This window comes from Felis catus, chromosome C1 (assembly GCF_018350175.1).
Source record: "Felis catus isolate Fca126 chromosome C1, F.catus_Fca126_mat1.0, whole genome shotgun sequence".
Lineage (NCBI taxonomy): Eukaryota > Metazoa > Chordata > Mammalia > Carnivora > Felidae > Felis > Felis catus.
In genome coordinates this window covers 109,411,151-109,427,288 of record NC_058375.1, presented here as the reverse complement: position 1 = coordinate 109,427,288, position 16,138 = coordinate 109,411,151, and positions in this window count along the sequence as shown.

The following is a 16,138-nucleotide window of genomic DNA, read 5'->3' as shown; positions in this document are numbered from 1 at the left end:
ACAGCATGCCAGTTTTGTGGCACAGACTCAGATGGCACAGGTACATGGAACAAGTCACTAGGCAAGTGAGGGTCAAATACTGTGCTCCTATTCTGTGGAGGTAAGACACTGGTGCTGGTGATGCTGCAGGAGCAGAGGGAAGATGCGGATAGATGTTGAGGATTCCAGGTCACCAACTCCTGACCAGGAAGCAGGCACTGTTCCAGGGGCATTACATAAATCCTTGCAGTAACCCATATGGTACATGTTGTTACCCTCTGTTTTAATATGAAGACATTATGACTATGGGAGAAGCCAAGAGACTAAAAGGAAGAGCTACTATTAATAATCCAAACCTGACTGATTTAAAAACTTGGAACTTACCACTTTCCATCACCACCTTGGAAACCTTGAGAGAATAATCAGTTAGCAAGGGCAAGTTCCTGTTATTGTTCTGCTTCCTTCCTAATTAATGTTGGATTAATTGAGAGGTGCAATTAGTACTATTAGTGATTCTTCTGTTAAGTCAGTTATGTTGGTCCTGGTTGGATTTTCCCTATTTTTGAGGAGAAAAGAAAAAAAAAATAGTTTAGCTTCATTCTAGCCAACTGTTTAGGAAAGATCTTACTCAGCCACCATATGAAATACCTTTGGTTAAAATGACAGTGATTAGATTCCTCAAAACAGCTCCAACAAGTAAAGAGCTTGAAATTCATTACCTCAGTTTTACAACAGGAAAAATCTTGCCAAACTGAAGATCAGCTTTCCCTGGGCCTATTAGAGATCTGAGGTCAGGGAGCAAATGACCTGATATCTGTAAGGTCAGCTGCACCCAGAGACAGAGTACCCAAGATTTTCTCATCTGGATGAAAAGTCATTGGAACCATAAAATGACAAAAACACTTACCTAACTAGTAATTTTCACTAATTACTGGAGGCTGATCACAGATTAGCATAATACTGAGAAAAATAAGTGTTCCTCCTACAGGCATGGGGGGGTGGGGACATTGTCACAGGCTTTCTCTCCAGGAACTCCACTTGGTTCTTGCAGTGAGAATCCCAGAAAGATTTCAGAAAGATCTCCTCATGGCCCTGGCAGGAGTCAGGGATGAATGGCCATTGTAGCATTATATGCCTTCCCAGCTTTTTCCCCAGCAAAAGCCCACTCTCCAGGTGAGGGTCTTCACCAGAAGGTATACTGAAACCTTATTCTAGTGGAGATGGGAGGGGAAAATCTGCCTCACTCAGACCCCCACCCAACATTTCTGACTCACCTAAGGAAAAATAATAAGAAATACAAATAATAGGAGACAAAAAATTCAAGGCTATAAATCAGAGATGGGGGAACAAAAACATTTTTGAAGACCACACCCATGAGATAGTGCCCTGGTAAAAGACATAATCTGAAGATGATAGAATGATCCCCCACCTCACACTTTACTGCTACACTAATAAGCTTCCAGTACAATAAAAGTCCATAATCATATCTGCATAACAAAAGAGAGGATCACAAAAAATGACTCTCTCTGAAGAGTAGAACAACAGGAAGCCCCTAAGCCAAGGACAGTGACATCAACAAAGACACTAGAGGAATCCTTAGCTTCTGGTACCTATAGCTATAGCCAACATTAAATCTAATCCATCTCTTAGACTGAATAACATACATCCTCAAACTAAGCTCCTACATAAAAAAAATACATCATTTTTTTCAACCAAAATTTAAAATGCATGTTAAAGGGCAATATACAACACAGTTGAAGACCTAAAGTTGTCATTGTGACCAGGCTTATATATGGTGTTGACTTATCAGAGAATTTAAAATAAATATGATCAATGTATTAAGGACTCTAATGAAAAAGTAGACAAATGCAGGAATAGCTGGGTAATTTTATCAGAGAGATAGAACCTCTAGGAAAAGAAATCAAAAGGAAATGCTATAAATAAAATATAATTTTAATGCAAATGAAAAATCTTTTGGATGGACTTAAACAGTAAAAAAAAAATGAACTTGAAGACAGTTCAGTAAAAATTTCCCAAACTAAAACACAAAAAGAATAAAAACATGAAAAATAGAATAGAACACCTAAGAATTGTATGACAATTTCAAAAAGTTGTAACATATGTATAACAGAAAGAAGAAGAAAGACGAGGAAGAAGAAGAAGAAGAAGAAGGACAAGAAGAAGAAGAACGACAAGAACAAGAAAAAGAACAAGAAAGAGTAGAGCAGAAATAATATTTTTGAAGTGTTAATGTCCAAGAACTTTCAAAAATTAATGACAGACGTCAAAAGACTGAGACTTCAGATAGTTAAGCTCAGAGAACACCAAGAAGGATGAGTTATAAACATAATAAAAAGCACACCTGGGCATATACCATATTCAAACTGCTGAAAAACAAAGACAAAGAGAAAATCTTGAAAAAAAACAGAGGAAAGTTTTACCTATAGAGAAATAAAGATACACATTACAGGGGACTTCTTATTCAAATAAACATTCAGGCCAACAGTGTGGTGTGAAATATTTAGCGTTGAAAGAAAAAACAAGGACAAAACCTCTAATTCTATATCCAAGAAAATTATCTTTTAAATGTGAAGTAGAAACACTTTATCAGAAAGCCAAATACCAAGGAAATTCATCACAGGAAATATCCACAGAAGTTCTTCAAGAAGAAAAATAATTATGAAATTCAGAAATTTGAACATACATGCAGATATAGTGACAGAAAAGTAGCAAAGATAAAATATTAAAAAAAACCCTCTAAATTGTTTTAAAATGATAGTTATAATGCTCCAGATAATCTGGGCCATCTATAAGCCAGTGTTGTCTCTCCCTGTTGCTTATCTGGCCCAGGTAGTTTTCTCAGCATAGAATACCTTTCAAAAGGGTCCCCTTTGTGGCTTGACACACCACCACTTATCTTGCAAAATTTAGCCTCCTTATCTATCATGCTATGATATATTTCCTGGTGGTCATTTGTCTTTCATTTTGTAGGCGTTTTGTAGAAATAGTAGTTAAATCCTGTCCTGTGTTTGGGGTATCCTGCAGTCTTGGTGGGTATGGTGAACATGGCTCCTTTTATGAAAGAAAAAGTCTAGATACTTTGGTCTCAGCCTCCCTTGTAGGCTTTGCCAGCTGCATGCATGCTCTCATAGGACTGTGACTCCAGAGAAACTGAGTCAAGAGGGATTGGACAGGGAGCTAATGCTGGCAGTGGTAGCTGTGATAAGTAGGGCCATTGACAAAGCAGTGTTAGTGGTCAGACTGGTTGCACCCTCTGTTTTACCTTCAGATCTTGCAACAATGCCTGCCCAAAGTAAGTGCCTAATTATGTTTTATTGAATTCATGAATGAATGAGTACATGGAGCTTCTAATGGTTGATGGCAACTGTGCTGTTTCATTTCTCAGACTAGTTATGGTCTGGTTTTAGGTAGTGTTCCCAAAGCTTCTTCTTGAACTCTCATCTTCCTTGGTCCATCCAACAGTTCTAAGAGTCATCCAAATTTTTTTAGTAAACATTTCTACATATATTAGACTCCAGTTTCCTGAAAAGGGAAATCTTGACCAAACACTTTCTATGACCTTCTATCCTCAGGGAGGAGGACCAATCTCAGCTGAGGCACAATTATAGCCTATGTATACAAGCTTCCACATTTTGTCTACAGGGATCTCTGAACAAATCTGCATCTCCCTCTCAGCTGAGTTTTCCTGATGGTAAGGACTGTGTATTTGTATCTATTTATTGCCAACACTTAAAGACTGTTTGGGTCCATTATGAAGTCCTGGTTGATGTTCTCTATAGTAATGAGAAATAATGACATGCAGCTGATAAGATATATTAATTGCTACTGTTCTGTACCTCCTGCTAATGAATCTGTAACCAAATTCTTGACTGGGCTACGTATTTGCACAGGGATATTTAGTGCCACATTCTATGGAGATGAGAAACAGGTATACTATCTTGTCTATTGGTGAAGACTGGATAGACAAGCACAACTAAAAGGGATTAAAACATATGATATAAGACAGCAAATAATTGAATAAGAACCTCTGTGAATGTTAGAACAGACAGGAAAGAACAAGCATTACTTATTAGATTGCTGTTTTAGAAGCTGTGTTATATCCCTTACCTAGGCTAATTCTCTTTGTCTTTTTTTATTTTTTTGAGAATAATTTCCTGCCTTTATTCATCTTCCTTGATCCACTTAAAATAATTTATGATATTAAGCTTCATTGACATAGTTGAATATAATATTAATTTTCACCAAACTTATTTTTATGAACTGCAAGACCACATCTGTTTTATTTAACACTGTATCATATAAAAGATACACTGTTATCATTTCTAGAACTTATTATTTTAACTCTACTACTTGCTTTTTAGTCATTCTGGGATACTGAGCTTTTTTCTCTGAACCTCAGTTTTCTCATCTATAAGAATAGGATAGTGACATGTTTTAGGTATTCAGTGAATGTTCTCAGTCTCAGAGTACATTTGGTAAAGATAATCAAATAAGGATTCATAGATCCATCTGTCACTGAATATGTAATCTAGACCCAGATACCTGACTTTATCTGTATGTCTTAAAGAAAGTGTGAGGTTTCTCAGTCTTTTTAGACCCTTTCAGCTTTGTCTTCTCAATGGATCATTCTCAAACTTAAAAATTTTGGCCCCATTTTCAGCTCCTGAGAGCCATTCTATAAACTAGAGACGAACACTGAACAAGATGGAAGAGGGCAGAATATTGACTACTTATTTAAATGTCATACATTAAGCCCCTTCAAATTTGTTCCACAGCTTTTCCACCAAGAAAAAGTTCTGAACCAATGTGGGATGGGGGTGAAAATAACAAGGAAGGATATTGATGTGACTGTGTCCTCCACCTGGTTGACTTCCTTATGGAGATGGCCACAGCACTCCTTTGCAAATACTCTTTCTACCTGGCCTGTACCTGCCCAATGCTCACTGAGCTTCAGGCTCTGGCCTGATTGTTCTGCCACACCAGGTGTGGCTGCTTTGAAGATGGACATCTTCTCTGCTGAACAAAGTGCAAGCCTCTGCCTTCCAGTTAATAAAATGTCAATTACTTTATTTTCTCACAACTTAAAGTTGAGTGCAACATGCTAATTTATGCAATCCCTCTGAATGTTTAATTTTTCTCAATATAAATGTTCAGTCTCCCAGTTCCTCTTCCCTCATCCTGAATCTTTCCTGAAGAAAGTATCCAGGTTTATGAGGCAGGGCAACTTTTTAAACGTTTATTTATCTATTTTGAGAGAGGGCAAGAAAGCACATGAGCAGGGGATGGCCAGAGAAAGAAAAGGAGAGAATCCCAAGCAGAACACAGAGCCACCCAGATACTCCAAGCCAGGGGAAATTCTGCATTTTTATGGTAATATGAGGACGTAGAGGGGATAAATGGTCTCTACGTGAATTGCCTTGTTCTTCTGTTCCTGGTATGACCTGATAAACTCTGATGATGCCAGCTATAGTTGGGTGAGCTTATGGACCATTTCTATGCCAAGATATGCCAAAAGGGTCTTCATCACTGTTTTGGCTCCATCTAGAGTTCACCAGCTATATACTTCAACTTCTCACCAGTTCTTCCATCCAGCTTGCTGTCTCAGTGAAACAGTCTCTACTCTCTGCTGGAGGGTCTATTCCTCTGCTTCAGTGTATCCCACAGCAGGACATGGGTTCTCAAAGAGAGGGCTACAGCAAATGCAGGGGACACATGGTAAGATCACGGTGCACTTCCCTCCTCTGGCTGTACCCCAGCTTTGCAAAGGCAGCTAAAAGGGTCTCAGAACTTACAGATGCCTTCAAGAGACTCTTCTCACATTCTAACACACCTCATCCTTTCTAGGAACTAATGAGATTTTCAAGATCAGGAGAGGAGGTACACAGCTGACTACAACCTATATGAATACTAGCAAAAAGATCACTTTCTAATTATCACATATTAACATAAAATGACCTATGTAAAGTCCTTGTGATTGCCTCTGGTAGAACATGAAAGATCACAAATAGGGTTTTGTTCAGGAGCCGACTCCTTAGTCAAGAAGACTCAATAAAGACTTAAGAATGAATGGAGTTTCTTCTACCACATGTTATTAGGGCCACCCCCGTGACTTTTAGTGCTCTCCACCATATGTCGTTTTATTCTCACAGAGGAAAGATGGGATCAGATCAAGTTTTAAATTGGGTTCCAAATAGCCAGATATTGGCAATATTGGGCTCAAGTCTGCCGAGAGAGGTATGAGCAAGTTAGAGTTGCAGGACTTGCTCCAACCTCACTTCTACCAGAGCACTAATTTTTGCATATTGAAGCTCAATCTTCTTAAATTCTCCTTTAAAAAAGTGTTACTTCTGATTAAAATTTTAGAAATTTAATGTGCTAGATGGCCATCATTTCTTCTATTTTTCAGACCCCATTATTATGATAATATATTCTCTGTTATCCTTATGACCATTTCCTTCTGATTCCAGCTTTCTTGATTCAGAAGAATATATTTAAACAGATCTTTGGTGGTCTCACTAAATCTCATCATTATACAAGGTTTTAGTTGGATACTCTAAGGGTACCGTTAAGCACAGGGATTTAATAATCCTTCCAGGTTTCAGAGCAAGATGGCCAAGGCAAGTTCTTGATTCTCAATTAACCTTTGTCATTTCACCAAGCTGTCATCCTGACAATGACTACCATGTTTCCATTCTGTATCCCTTTTTAAACACCTTCTCCAGTAAGTAGGGCATTTTTATATTATTATTTCCAGAATATTAATGTGCTTTCTATAAAAGCTTTATGATAATTAAATTGAAGGGAAAAATGAATAGTTTGTCATAAAATAATGATCCAATGAGTTTATTGTATCGTGTAGACCAATTACAGCATTGCCTAAGATCAAAGTCACCTGAAATTGCTGTTTCTACCTACTGATAATGATTTTTGCTAATGCAAATTTGGTGCTAAAAATTATATGCCAGCATATTGACGTAATGATTCAGTTAGGGGAACTTCTGATTGTGAAAAATAATTTAATGCAATAGTCACAATAACATATGTAAAGAAAATATTATTTCTCTAATTTTGTAAGATGGAACAGTGCTCAAAAACTCATGCAGGTATCCAAAATGGTGGTACAAAGAACTTAGGGAAAATTCTCCCCCAGAAAGGCATCTACCAAGCTTGTTAAAATTAGGAAAGACAATCATTCAAAGATTGTGGAGGTTGATCAAAGAGCTTACAGCAATTTTTTTCAACAAAACCCATGGAAACTCAGTCATAACAGTGGGAGGCTATGGCATTCATGCTAGAGACTATACTCACCTCCTTCCTCAGCTCTTTCATGGCAATGAGTTATGGCAACTGACTTGGCATTCAAGTAGCAGTTCCTGCCCCCACCCCCTAGCCTTCTAGAAAGCCAATGAGCTCCATGCTGCAAAAGGCTTATATTGAGTGTGTGATAGCATTCAGGTGTCAATAACCATTTTTTCATCCTGAACTCCAAGTAGGGAGGATCTGGGCAGGGTAACTTGTGAAGAGTTCAGTCTCCTTTTCCATACAACTGTATATTGTGGGAAAACTTCTTTAGTGGAGTTGACAGAAAAATGGCAAATATCCTTGTCCCCAGCTTCCTGGGACACAAAAGCTATCCTGGATATATTAGAAAACTAAAAAAATTACCAAATCCTATCCTCTGTTGTTTTGAATTGCAGAAGATCCATAATGGGTGGTGCTCAGTGCTGAAACCTGTTTCCATCTTTCCCTGACACATGTACACCATAACTCCTGATTCATAAGGAGAATACAGGTAGGGCAGCCAGTAGAGGGCAACCCCCTCCACCAGCACTTGCCCTTTACAGGTTTTACCCAGAAAACTGTCAAAACAATACTCAAGACTGCTAACAGCCCACCTCTATCAGGGGCCCTGACTTAATTGGTTCCCATTATGGAGCATACTGTATCCCAAGGTATTGCCAAAGTCAACTAGCAGTTAGTGGAGCCTAACAGCTACATGTGTTATCAATAGAAGCAAACCAGTCAGAAGCTTACTGAGAAGATCAGAAAAAGACTCAAAGAGAACTGCCAAATTACTCTTCCCTGCTGGTCAGGAAGACTATGCATATTCAAGGATCTTTCCTCTAAAAGGTGAGGTGACTGAAAGGGAACTTTTGAGAAAAAACTCTCTAGGTGAATGTGCAGAAAATTCATAAACTCTTTCAACAATAAAATAAGGCTTGAAGCCACGTACAGATCTAATATTAAAAGGAAAAAAAAATAGGGGCGCCTGGGTGGCGCAGTCGGTTAAGCGTCCGACTTCAGCCAGGTCACGATCTCGCGGTCCGTGTGTTCGAGCCCCGCGTCGGGCTCTGGGCTGATGGCTCAGAGCCTGGAGCCTGTTACCGATTCTGTGTCTCCCTCTCTCTCTGCCCCTCCCCCGTTCATGCTCTGTCTCTCTCTGTCCCAAAAATAAATAAACGTTGAAAAAAAATTAAAAAAAAAAAGGAAAAAAAATAAACCTTGCTAATTCAAAGGGGTTAAGCACAGCCTCTGACAAATCAGTGGCTGGCAACTAAACAGTGTTAAGTGGCAAACCCTAGGACCCTATGCTTTTTTTTTTTAAGGAGCAAAACTTTGAGCAGAACCTCAGAGTCAGCATGGTTAAGAAAAAACAGACTTCACTGAACTACTACAGCCAAATCATTACCATATAAGAAAGCACAACATATTAATAAGCTGACAAGAAGAGGTCAGTATCTAGACTTGCTGTACTATATTTCTTAAAAGTCCCAGTTTTCAACAAAAATGTATAAAATACACAAAAGAAAAAGAAAATATGGCCCCTACACAGGGAAAAAAAAAGACAGGCTGAAGGCATTTGCCTTTGCTCCTGTAGGAATGGACAAAGAGTTAAAAGAAATTACCATAGGGGAGCTTGGGTGGCTCAGTCAGTTAAGCATTGACTTCGACTTCCGCTCAGGTCATGATCTCGCAGTTCATGAGTTCAAGCCCCATGTCGAGCTCTGTGCTGACAGCTCAGAGCCTGGAGCCTGCTTCATATTCTGTGTCTCCCTCTCTCTCTGCCCTTCCCCTGCTCATGTTCTGTTTCTGAAAAATAAACATTGAAAAAAAACTTAAAAAGTAGTTATCATAATTATATTGAGAGAATTAAAGAAAATTATGTATAATAAATTCAATGAAATTATGATGACAGTGTCTTGTCAAGTAAAGGATGTCAATAAAGAGATATAAAATGTAAAAGAAAATAGAAATTCTGCAGTTGAAATATATAATAAGAAATAAGAATTTCACTGGAGAGGATCAACATTAGATTTGATATGGCTGAAGGAAGAATTAAAACATTTGAAAACTGAGCTATTATGATTATGGAACAAGGAAAAAAGAATGAAGGAAAATGAACAGATATTCAGAGAAATATTGGACATTATTAAGCATAATAACATGCAAATAATGGACTACCAGAAGACAAAAGAAAAGAGAATTAAAAATGTTCAAAGAAATAATTTCTGAGAACATGACAAATTCAATTAATGCATTCAAGAAGCTCAACACAAAGTAATCTACATAAGACACATGATAGTCAAAGACACATCCTGAAAGTAGCAAGAGAAAATTACTAATCATGAAAAAGGAAATCCCAGTAAGATTAACACCTAACTTCAAATCAAATACAATGAAGGTCAGAAATAAGTATGATGACATATTAAAGTGAAAAAAGCAAAACAAAACAAAGCACAGAAAATAGAACTCTCAACCAAATCTCTTATATCCATCAAACTACATTTTAAAATGATGTCAAAATAAACCTTCAAAATTCATATGTTGAAGCCCCAACCACAATGTGACTGCATTTGGAAATAGAGCATTTATGAAGATAATTCAGGTTAAATGAGGTCATAAGTGTTGGTTCTTCATTCTATTGGATTATTGTCCTTATGAGAAGAGATACCAAAGAGCTCTTTCTCTCTCCCTCTGCCATATGATGGCACAACAAGCCAGAATGTGACCATCTGCAAGCCAGAAAGTTCTCACCAGAAACCAACACTGCTGGACTTTTAATTTTTTTTTCATGTTTATTTATTTATTTATTTAGAAAGAGAGAGAGACAGAGACAGAGTGCAAGTGGGGGAGAAGCAGAGACAGAAGGAAACACAGAACCCGAAGCAGGCTCCAGGCTCTGAGCTGTCAGCACAGAGCCCAACATGGAGCGTTCAAACTCACAAACCATGAGATCATGACCTGAGCCAAAGTTGGATGTTCAACCAACTGAGCCACCCAGGCACCCCTAAAATTTTGATCTGGGGCTTCTCAATTCTAGAAAGGTGAGAAAATAAATTTCTATTCTTTTAGCCACCCAGTCTGTGGTATTTCATTATGGTATCCCAAAATGACTAGTACCTCAAATAAACACAATAAGCAAGGGAATTTGTTGCTAGTATTCCTGCCCTTCAAGAAACACAAAGAAAATTCTTCAGGTTGAAAGCATAGAAATACAGGGAGTGTTTAAAGCCATTAAAGAAAACAAACAAAAAACAGAGTGTCATTTAAGGTTATTATGAAGAAAATTATAAAAGTCAGTATAACAACATTTCTCCTTTGTTTCTTAGCATCTTAAGAAACAACTTTATAAATCAGTATATATATATATTATTGCATTGTATGCGTATATCATATAGAAATACAATATAGTAGACAATAACAATACAAAAGGGGGTGGATGGAATGAAACATGTATTGGAGGAAGGAAAAGACAGGAGAAGGTAGCACAGATTCTGTTTAAGAAATGAACAGAATATTATAAATTCTCTATTCTCTACCTATTATGTATCTATGTATCTATCTATCCACCTTATTTCCTTACCTTCCTTTAAGAGAAATAAAATTAAATTCATTTATAATTATAACTATATATTAAATAATTTATAACATATATTAGACAAGGTAATTGAGCAATAATGGCAAAAAAATAAAAAGTAAATATAGCTATACAGGAATAAAGGGAGTTTTTTAAATAACAAATTAAATTAATGGAAATTGGAGATAGATTCTGATAACAAGATATATTTTTTAAGTCTTAGTACAACCACTAAAAAATTACTAAAAATTGTTAAGTGAATATATTAAAAAGTTCAAGTGTTACAAAAGAAAATATTCATTTAATGAAAAAGAAGGCAATAAAGAAGGAACGGAGGAATTTTTTAAAAAAGACATGAGTCATATAGAAAGCAAACAGCAAAAACGCATATGAAAATTCAATCATATGGGTGATAACATTGAACTTAAATGTATTTAAAAATCCAATTAAAAGCCAGAGAGTTTCAAGCTGAGTTAACAACAAGATAGAAGCATATGCTGTCCACAGGAGACTTACTTTAGATTAATATATACAAATAGGATAAAAGTAAAAGGTTGGAAAAACAAATGACTTCCAAAGAAGACCATGAGAGAGATGGAGTAGCTGTACAAATACAGGGGAAAATAGTCTTTAAAACAACAACAAAAAAAATGTTACTACACATAAAGAAGGATAACTAATGATAGCAAATGTATCAGGAAGATAAAAATTAAAAAGATACATGCATTGATAATATTAAAATGTCAGTACTTCCAAAAACCATTTATAGATTCATTGCCATCAAGATTCTAATGGCATTTTTGCAGAGGTAGAAAAATACCTGTAAAATTCATACAAAAACTGAAAACACTCTGAATACCCAAAGAAATCCTGAGAAAGAAGAAAAAAGCAGGAGACATCACATTCTTTGGTTTCAAGCTATACTATAAAGCTATAGTCATCAAAACAATGTTGTACTAACATAAAAACAAATAGGACAATGGAACAGAACTGAGAGCCCAAAATAAACTCTCACACATACTTTCAACTAATATTTGACAAGAAAGCCAAGTATACTCAATGGAAAAAAGACAATCTCCTCAATAAATGGCGTGGAGATAATTGGATAGTCACATGTAAAAGAATGAAAACCCCTTATTCCTCACAAAAATTAACTTGAAATTGATAAGACTTAAATGTAACACCTGAAACCATGAAACTACTAAAAGAAGGAAGAGGCCTGGACCTTGGTAATTACTTTTTTGATATGACACCTAAACCACAAGCAACAAAAATCACAAATAAACAAGTGGGACTACAACAAAAAGCTTCTGTACAGCAGAAGAAATCGTCAACAAAGTGAAAAGGCAACCTATGGCATGAAAAAAAGAAAAAAACATTTGCAAGCCATTATACTTAAAGGGTTTAATATCCAAATATATAAATAACACATACAACTTAATAGCAAAACCCCCATATAACCAATTTAAAAGAAACAAATGGGAAAATTATCTGGATAGACGTTTCTCCAAAGGAGATATATGAAATACCAACAGGTACATACAAAAAAAAAAAAAAAAAAAAAAAAAAAAAAAAAAAAGCTGAACATCACTAATCATTAGGGAAATGCAAAGTAAAACCACAATGAAATATCACTTTAGACCTGTTAAAATGGTTATTATCAAGAAGACAAGAGATAACAAGTGCTGCTATGAATGTGGAGAAAGAGGAACCCTGTACATTGTTGATGGGATTGTAACTAAGTACAAACTCTATGGAAAATCATATGGAGGATCTTCAAAAAATTAAAAATAACACTACCATATGATACAGCAATACCACTTCTGGGAATACATTTAAAGGAAATGAAAACACTAACTCAAAAATGTCTGTGCCCCCACATTTATAGCAGCATTATTTATGATAGCCAAGACATAGAAACAACTTAACTGTTTATCACTGAATGAATGGATAAAGTTGTGACTATATATATGTGTGTGTATATATATATATATATATATATATATACACATATACTACATCTTCATCTATCTATCTTCTATCATCTATCTATCATCTATCCATCTATATATGAGATAGATGACAGATATATAATGGAGTATTATTCAGCATAATAAAAGAGAAAATCCTACCACTTATGACAACATCAATGGACCTTGAAAGTATTATGCAAAGTTAAATAAGCCAGACAGACAGAGAAAGACAAATACAATATGATCTCACTTATATATGAAATGAAAAAAGAGAGAGAGAGAACCTCAGAGAAAAAGAGATCTGACATGTGGTTTTGATAGGTAGACAGTGGGGAGAAGAAAAATTGGAGGAAGTCAGTCAAAAGTTACAAATTTCCAGTTGTAAGATAAATGAGTACTAGAGATGTAATGTAGAACATAATGACCAGAGCTAACATTGCTGTATGATACATAGGAAAGTTACTAAGAGAGTAAAGCCCAAGATTCTCATCACAAGGAGAATTTTGTTCATTTTATTATTTTTTTCTTTTTATACTACCTATATGAGATGGTGGATGATATTGCAATAATCATTTCACAATATAGATAAATCAAACCATCATGCTGTAAGCCCTAAACTTATACAGTCATGTATGTCAGTTTTTTTCTCAATAAAACTGAGAAAAATATACACGCATTCAACAACAGAGCCCACAAAACTGACCAGATTAAAGGGAAGAATAGACAACATTAATACTTGGAGACTTCATCATTAAACTTTCATTAGTGAATAGAACAATTAGGCAGAAGATCATCAAGGGTTCAAAAGAGTTGTACAATACTATAAACCAACAAGACTTAATAGACATCTATGGAACACTCCATCCAATAACAGTGGAATGCAATATCCTTCTAAGCACACATGGAGCATCTTCCAGTATAAACCATATCATTTGCCATAAAATAATCCTTAACTAATGTAAAAGTTGAAATCATACAAAATGTGTTTTCTAACTATGAAGGAGTTAAATTAGAAATAAAAAACAAGAGAATTTGAAAAATTCACAAATTAGTGGAAATTAAACAACACATTTTAAAATAACCAATGGATTGGATGCCTGGGTGGCTGAGTCAGTCAAGAATCTGACCTTGGTTCAAGTCATGATCTCAAGGTTTATTGAGTTTGAGCCTTGCAATGGACTCTCTGCTGTCAGCACAGAGACCATTTTGGAACCTCTGTCTCTCTTTTTCTGTCCCTCTCCTGCTTGTGATCTCTCTCTCTCTCTCTCTCTCTCACTGTCTCTCTCTCTCTCAAAAAATAAATCCACATTAAAAAATAATAATAAAATAAAATAACCAATGGATAAATTAAGAAATTACAGGGAAATTGGAAAATTCTTTCAGATGAAAATAATTAAAATTCAACTTGCCAAAACATATGAGATATAGATAAATCAGTGTTTTAAGGGAAACTTTTAACTATAAATGCCTACATTAAAAAGGATGAAAGATTTTAAATCATTTAGGTAACTTTTCATTTTAAGAAACTAGAAAAGAAGAGCAAACTAAACCTGAACAAAACACATGAAAGGTAATAATAAAGTGAAATGGAAATAATTGGAATAGAAAATTGAAAAACAAGAGTGAATATCAATAAAATGAAAAGTTAATTCATTATAAAAATCAACAACATTGACAAACCTTTAGTTATATTGACCAGAAAAAAAGAGAAAAGACTCAAATTGCTGACCAAGAGTTTACTTCAGAACTGAAGGAAAGATAAAGATGCTCCCAGACATACAAGAGTTAAGGTAGTTTATAACCATTAGGCTTGCCTTACAATACTGAAAGGAATTCTTCAAGTTCAAATGAAAGGGTAATGAGTAATAACATGAAAACATTGAATAGAAAACTCACTGATAAAAGTACATTTAAATAAAACTCCCAATACCATAATACTGTAATGGTAGCATGTAAATCATTTTTATCTCTAGTATAAAATTACAAGTATATGTTTAAAATAATGGTAGTGGGGCGCCTGGGTGGCGCAGTCGGTTAAGCGTCCGACTTCAGCCAGGTCACGATCTTGCGGTCCGTGAGTTCCAGCCCCGCGTCGGGCTCTGGGCTGATGGCTCAGAGCCTGGAGCCTCTTTCCGATTCTGTGTCTCCCTCTCTCTCTGTCCCTCCCCCGTTCATGCTCTGTCTCTCTGTCCCAAAAATAAATAAACTTTGAAAAAAAATTTTTAAATAATGGTAGTTACAATAATTTGTTGATGGTCACAATGCAAAAAAATGTAAAGTGTGACATTGATAGCAGAAAATGTAGACTGTAGGATAAATAAAACTGTAGAGTTTTTGCATGTAATAGAAATAAATTGTAATAAGCTTAACATAGATTTATATCTGTAAGATGTTTTATGTAAGCTTCATGGCAAACGCACAGGAAAAAAAATACCTGTTATAGGTATACAAAAGATAAAGGGAAAGGAATTAGAGCATATAAGTACAAAATAATAATAATAATAATAATAATAAACACAAAGGAAGACAGCAAAAGAAGAAGAAGGAAAAAAATTTAAGTCAGAAAACAATGAAAAAAATGATAATAGTAAGTCCTTATCCATCAATAATGTCCATCAATTTAGCCATGTAGATGGGCTAAATTAATTAAAAGACACAAAGTGGCTAAATGGATAAAATCCAAGAATATGCTGTCCATAAGAGATCCACTTTCACTTTAAATACATACATAGATTGAAAGTGAAGACATAGAAAGAGATATTCCATGAAATAGTAACCAAAGCAGAGAAGGAGTGACTATACTTGTAACAGAATAACACTATATACCAAATGGACCTAACAGGATATAAGCAGAACAGTCCATCCAACAGGACTAGAATATACATTCTCTTCAGGTGCACAGGGAACATTTTCCAGAATAGGTCATATGTTGGACCATAGGCAAGGTTTAAGATATTTAGGAAGACTGAAATAATATATCTTTTTTTCTGACCACAACAATATGAAAATAGAAATCAATAATAGGAAGAAAATTTAAAAATTCACAAATATATGGAAATGAAACAACATATTCCTGAACATTGGGTCAAAGAAGAAATAAAAAGGAAATGAGAAACTTTCTTGAGAAAAAAAAATGAGACCACACATAGCAAAACTTACAGGATACAGCAGAAACGTTCTAAAAAAGAAGAAAAGAAAAGAAAAGAAAGAAAAGAAAAGAAAAGAAAAGAAAAGAAACATATCTCAGTTAACAATCTAAAGTTACACTGCAAGGAATTAGAAGGAGAATAACAAGCTAAGTCCAACG